We start from the raw sequence: 7,485 nt of genomic DNA, 5'->3' as shown, positions 1-7,485 counted from the left end.
GTTCAAACATACAATATATAAAAATATAGGTAATATTTTCAAAAAAAAAAAGTTCGCGGGTCAACATGCGACCCAACCCGACCCAATCCGAAACCCGCCTAACATGGCACTAACCCGAATCCACCCAACCCGAACCCAATCCGAACCTGATTTTTTTCGTGTTGGGTCATGTCGGGTTGACGGGTCGTGTCGCATTTTGACACCCATATGAGAGGTGCTTGCCAAAAGGGGCTGAACATAGGAACCCTAGGGACGAAAAATTCAGAAACTTTTCAGCAGCCAAGGAGTTTGAAGGAGAGAAAAAAAGTTTGGAGAAAGCTTGGAGTTGAAGATTTCAAGATTTCCGGACAACGTTCTTTGCGTTTTCGTCACGTCTAGTATTTCTAGTTTAATTCTTCTTGTTTAAATATTGTTTTTCTTAGTTTGATCATGAATTCTAGTAGCTACTTTTCATTATTTGTTAGGATTTAAGGGGATCCTACCCTGAAACCTAGTTTAGTTAATTCATCTATCGACTTTTAATTTATTATTGACTGTGCTATTATTTAATTTCATTGTTGAAGCATCGCTAACTTTAATAACGATTTCATATTGCGAGTGAGTTCGAGAGAATATCCCGTGATAGGAACGAGTAGCATAATCCGTCGATTTACAATTTACATGGAAATATGAAGTCGGATATACGTCAATAGTCATAGACCAGTAGGTCAAAAGCTAGGTGATTTCATAGAACGACATGAAATTCACCTATGATAAATAATAAAGAGATTTAACTACTTCACTGCATTGAATTAGTTTGACATTGCTCAAAAGGGCGTGTTCAATTGGATAGGAAATCATGTTGAAAGCATAAATTATTGTCCAACGAATTAAGTAAATTAGCGAGGGGTAGGTGAACCGAGATTCCCAACTAATTCATTTCTCATTGAATCTTTAATAAACCATTTTAGCTTATTTATTTCATCATTTAATTTGTGAATCATTTCGTTGAGCTTTTATTTAATCATCTACCAGTAAACAATCATCCGAATTATCGTTGCTAAAGGTTTAATAATTGAGAATAACAATTGTGAAATACAGTCTCTAGAGGAACGATGCTCGTACTCTAGTACCCTATATTATTACTTAACATTGTGCACTTGCGATTATTTCGAGCTTAAATATTCATAATTTTTATTAAGGATTTTACAGTGCAAGTTTTGTTTGTTCACTAATTTTAAATTTCATTGATTTTTATTACGTATTATCTCATATTGAGAGGTAGACCTCATGGTACCTATAGTATATTAAAAAATTTTATCTGTTCAGCTTGCATTGGTATACAGATAAAGTAAATCAGATAAAATCATAGAATATTATTTGATGCGATTCTTCAAACCACGAAAAGCAAACACACTAAAAACAAAGTCACGCCCTCGATTCGATGAAAAAAGAATGTTATGTTGTTCCGATCTTTTTGAAACAAGTAATGTTGTGTAATATTCACCTCTAAATTACGAGGAACTTAGAAACAAATATTAACGACATAAACAATCGATCTCAAGAGAACCTTCAAAGAACTCGTCTTTGAAAATCCGAGTGAAGAACCAATCGACAAACATCACAAAGTGTTAAACTTTGATAAGTTTGATTTGAGAAACACACAAAGGTGTATGCAAAGCCAAGATTTTAAATTTGAGAGAAAACTCACAGAATATTATAAAACTCAAGATTAATTGTTCTAATTCGTGTTTACAATGGATTATATAATAAAATAAAACAAAATCGCAATCTAGGGTTTCCATATCTAAAATCTGCACTACGGCTAGGCGCTACAGGTTCGGCCCTGGTGGCGCCTAGGCACTAGCTTAAGATGTTAGATTTAGGTTTATTTTTGAAATAATGTTAGCTTAGGGTTGGTTGACGTTTACGATTTTACGTTTTAAATGTGTTCTTTTGGATTTTCAAATAATAGTTGGTTGGTTTATGTCAAAATGTGTGTGTGTATATATATATATGTGTGTGTGTGTGTGTGTATAGTGTTTTTGATAAGTGCATTTTATGCACTTAAATTATCTTTATAATTCGTACAGATTGTTAGTCTTTTTAGGCAGAATTATGCGTTCCATGTTGTTTTTGGTGTGAGTGCAGGAACTTAGGTACGACTACGACGTGGGCATGAAAATGCATTAAAATGGTGCTCATGAGAAGAAAGGTGAGAAAAACAGGGGCCGAGGGCAAGGCAATGGCGCACATGCGCGACTATTCCCGCGCACTTGTGCGCAACTGGCAGAAAGAGTGGCGCATATGCGCCCCCAAAGCCGCGCACATGCGCGGCCCATACAGTGAGACTCGCGCATATGCGCGAGTAAGATCGCGCATATGCGCGAGAAAGGCTCCAAGATGAGAAATACCGAGAACAGCGCGCATATACGCCGCTCATGGCGCGCATATGCGCGCGACGCGAGTCCCCGAATCTAAATAGGTTTCGGCGTTGAAATTAAAGAGGATTCCGAAATATTGCAGACACGGCCGTCACACCACTCGAGAGAGCAGAGAAAAAGTGAGAGCGCACTGAGCACGAAACGCGAAGAACGGAGATAGAAGACGTTGAATCCGGATACGAAGACGCACTTCCATCTCTCGCCAACACGTTCTTAATTCGGTTTCTTACTTTTACGTTTTTAATGATTACAAATAGGTTTTGTATTGATTTAGTTACGAGTATGAACTAATTCTATTTTCTAGAGATTGATGCAGTTTTGGTTGAACCTATGTTATTGACTTTTTAACTTTTCATCTGATTAATTCGTCGTGTTTATTTGTGATTTCTTGTGATTAATGCTTTTGGATTACTGGCCATAATTCGATTGATTGAATAATTGAAATCTAACACTGGACAGAGGGGATTGAAATTAGGACAGAAGAAATCACATCGTTAGATATTTATAACGTGCAAAAGACGTATAACTCTGACGAATCCATAAGAGGACCTTGGTTGCATTTATTACGTGTTGCTTGCTTTTGAATAGACATATTAAAATTGGTAATAGGTAATACAGTTCTATTTATCACTCGACAGAGGAAGTAGAAACATTGCGAGTTCTTGGTTATAAATACGATGCAATTTAATAACATGTTAGTTAATGCCGATTTAGCATAGGGGAAGCCAGACGAAATCATATCTCTAGATTTATTTCTTCAGTGAATTCTATACTGCGTGCTAGAATTACAGTGATTGCTATTTTATTTGAATTGATTACAAACCAATTATTCGATTTGTCTAAATAAAGTTGAGCTATGTCAATTATGGTAATTAATATACAACTTTGAATAATTACTCCTCGTGGGATCGATATCTGTACTCATACAGTACAAAAACTTCGAGTCCCCGAATCTAAATAGGTTTCGGCGTTGAAATTAAAGAGGATTCCGAAATATTGCAGACACGGCCGTCACACCACTCGAGAGAGCAGAGAAAAAGTGAGAGCGCACTGAGCACGAAACGCGAAGAACGGAGATAGAAGACGTTGAATCCGGATACGGAGACGCACTTCCATCTTTCGCCAACACGTTCTTAATTCGGTTTCTTACTTTTACGTTTTTAATGATTACAAACAGGTTTTGTATTGATTTAATTACGAGTATGAACTAATTCTATTTTCTAGAGATTGATGTAGTCTTGGTTGAACCTATGTTATTGACTTTTTAACTTTTCATCTGATTAATTCGTCGTGTTTATTTGTGATTTCTTGTGATTAATGCTTTTGGATTACTGGCCATAATTCGATTGATTGAATAATTGAAATCTAACACTCGACAGAGGGGATTGAAATTAGGACAGAAGAAATCACATCGTTATATATTTATAACGTGCAAAAGACGTATAACTCTGACGAATCCATAAGAGGACCATGGTTGGATTTATTACTGTGTTGCTTGATTTTGAATAGACATATTAAAGTTGGTAATGGGTAATACAGTTCTATTTATCACTCGACAGAGGGAGTAGAAACATTGCGAGTTCTTGGTTATAAATACGATGCAATTTAATAACATGTTAGTTAATGCCGATTTAGCATAGGAGAAGCCAGACGAAATCATATCTCTAGATTTATTTCTTCAGTGAATTCTATACTGCGTGCTAGAATTACAGTATTGCTATTTTATTTGAATTGATTACAAACCAATTATTCGATTTGTCTAAAGCTATGTCAATTATGGTAATTAATATACAACTTTGAATAATTACTTCTCGTGATATCGATATATGTACTCATACAGTAATAAAACTTGACACCGTATACTTGCGGTAGTCAAAACTCGCAACAGTTTTTCGCCAAATGGTGTGAAAAAAATTTCTAGTATATTTTAAATAAAAAAAGTAATGGACGTTTCAAACTGTCTCCGATCGGCCTCCGTTCTACCCCACGTTCGTTTTTCGATATTTCGTATGTTTTTAACGCAAAGGCATGTCTAAACCATTCTTTTATGCATCGATAATGTTACTTACTGTATTTTCATATAAAACATGAATGAAAACGTATTTGTTTGATTATATAACATCAGAACGTTACAAAAATTATTTTCGATACGATATGTGCATGAACTCCTTCGTTTTCTCGAGTTTTTAATTGCCACTTTGCTGGACCAATCCTATGGATTGATGCTACGTATGGTTATGTTTAGGGTGTGTTTAGATGCAATTAGGTGGTCAATGATGGGGCAAGAGGCTGCTGGTGCAGCAGAAAAGGAAACGAGCGCAACCGCGTGCATGTAGGGGAATGATCACAGTTTCATATCGGTTTGGGTGCTAGGATGGACCAGGGCTCGTGGCTAGGGTCTAGGTGAGGACTTATGGTTTCGGGGTAGGCTTGGTATTGGTTGGTTAGGGTCTGGTTGGCTAGCATAAGGGCTGGAGTTGTGATGGTCGTGGGTGTGCGCGTAGGGCTTGTGCAGGGGCTGCTCTCGATTTTGGGTGGTTTAAGGGGTTGTGCTTGTGTATGGGCAGGAACGGGCTGGACTGGAGTCTTACATTATGTCTAAGGTCGAGCTTAGGGCTTGGTTTAGGCTTGGTTTGAGTTGGAATTGATAGGAAGTTGTACGGAACACATAAGTGCCATAGTGTCACTCTTCGGGACTGCTTGTGTCTTCATGGTTTGTTGGGCATGGTACGGGGTTCGAGCATGGTCTGGGGCTGGTTTAGGGCCTTGGGAAGTAGGTTAGGATGTGTTTTATGTACGGGCCGAGTCCCGAGTTGATTGGTACGTCCTAAGTGGTTCTATTTAATTCGGGAGTCGTATGTGTACGAATGCACCTTAGGGGCTATTTGGGTATAAATCTTAGTATGTGAAGGCATCATGTCCAAGACGAATCAATGAGGTTCACGATGTTCGTAAGTATATATGACGTGAAAAACAATTAATTTTGAGGTATGCGATTTGTCTTCTAGACAAATTATGTTACATGTTCGGAAGCCGAAGAGTATGTTAAGCATTTCAATTAGCCAAATTTAGAATATAAGAGATTTAAATACTTCCAATTGAATTACAATATTTTAATAACATTTTTATGACTTAAATAATTAAATTAGTTAATATTTAATTATGGGTAGAATTAGTATTTGTAGGATTCTTAATTTTGTAAATTTTAAAAGTTGGAGGGCTTAATTAGTAATTTTAAACCTTGATTAATCAACCTAATTAACTAGCTATTATTTTATTTAAATATAATGAAGGGTCCTACCATAACTCTTTACATCACTCACGCACACACACAACACACACAAACACCAAGAACACACTATTTACACATAGTTCGGCGATCTTCAAAGCTAGGTCTTTGCTTGTTTCGATTTTTCTTCCAACAACAACTTAAGGTGATCATCACACTACGTTACCTGAATAATTTAGCCAATTTTCAAGTCAAAAAATGTAGCAAAATGTCTCCAATCGCCTCCATTCTAGCCCGCGTTCGTTTTTTTGATTTTCGTGTGTTTTTAATGCAAAAGCATTTCTAAACATTTCTTTTATGCATCGATCATGTTACTTACTGTATTTTGATATAAAAAAATGCATGAAAACTTATTGGTTTGATTGTATAAACATTAGAACTTTACAAAAATTAATTTCGATATGATATATGCATGAACTCCTTCGTTTCTAATTGCCAGTTTTTGCTGGACCGATCCAACGGCTTGCTTGTACATATGGTTATGTTTTTGGGTGTGTTTAGATGCAATTAGGTGGTCCATGATGGGGCAAGAGGCTGCTGGTGCAGCAGGAAAGGAAACAAGCTGCAACAACATGCACGTAGGGGCATGATCATGGATTAACATCAGTTTGGCTGCTAGGATCGACCAGGGCTCCTGGCTAGGCTATAGGTAGGGTCTTACGGTCCCAGGGTAGGCGGTTGGTTAGGGTCTGATTGGCTAGCATAAGGGCTGGAGTTGTGATTGTCGTGGCTGTGCGCGTAGGTCTTGTGCAGGGGCTGCTCTAGATTTTGGGTGTTTTAAGGTGCTGTGCTTGTGTATGGGCTGGAACGGGCTGGGCCAGAGTCTTAATTTACGTTTAAGGGTCGAGTCTAGGGCTTGGTTCAGGCTTAGTTCTTGTTGGAATTGATAGGAAGTCGTACAGAACACATAAAATACCATAGTGTCACTCTTTGGGACAACTTGTGTCTTCATGTTTCGTTGGGCATGGTACGGGGTTCGAGAATGATCTGGGTCTGTAGGTCAGGATGTGTTTTATGCATAGGTCGAGTCCCGAGTCGATTTGTACGTCCTAAGTAGTTCTATTTAATTCGAGAGTCGTATGTGTCCGAATGTACCTTAGAGGTTGTTTTGGGTATTAATTTTAGTATGTTAGGGCAGCACGTCCAAGGACGATCCAACGAGGTTCACGATGTTCGTAAGTATGTATGACGTGCAAAACAGTTATTTTTGAGGTATGCGATTTGTCTTGTGGTCAACTTATGTTACAAGGTTGGAAGCCGGAGAGTATATTAAGCATTTCAATTAGTAAAAATCGAAAATAAGAGATTTAAATATACTTTCACTCGAAATACAATATTTGAATAATTATGTTTATGACTTAATTAATTAAATTAGTTAGTATTTAATTATTGGTAGAATTTAGGATTTGTAAGATTCTTATTTCGGTAAACCCAGTGCGCGGCTCGCACGACGGGGGCTTATTTAGTAATTTTAAAACTTGATTAATCAACCTAATTAAATATATATTATTTATTTAAATATAATGAAGAGCCCTGCCCTAACTCTTTACATCACTCACTCACACACACAACACACAAACACAATTTACACATAGTTCGACCGATCCTTCAAAGATAGGGCTTGCCTTGTTTTCGATTTTTCTTCCAACAGCGACTTAATGTGATCATCACACTATGTTACCTAAATAATTAGCCACTTTCAAGACATAAAACATAGCAAACCGTCTCCGATCGGCCTCCGTTCTACACCGCGTTTGGTTTTTTGATATTTTG

Source organism: Primulina eburnea, chromosome 14 (assembly GCF_022965805.1).
Source record: "Primulina eburnea isolate SZY01 chromosome 14, ASM2296580v1, whole genome shotgun sequence".
Classification (NCBI taxonomy): Eukaryota; Viridiplantae; Streptophyta; class Magnoliopsida; order Lamiales; family Gesneriaceae; genus Primulina; species Primulina eburnea.
Note: the sequence above shows the minus strand (reverse complement) of the source record.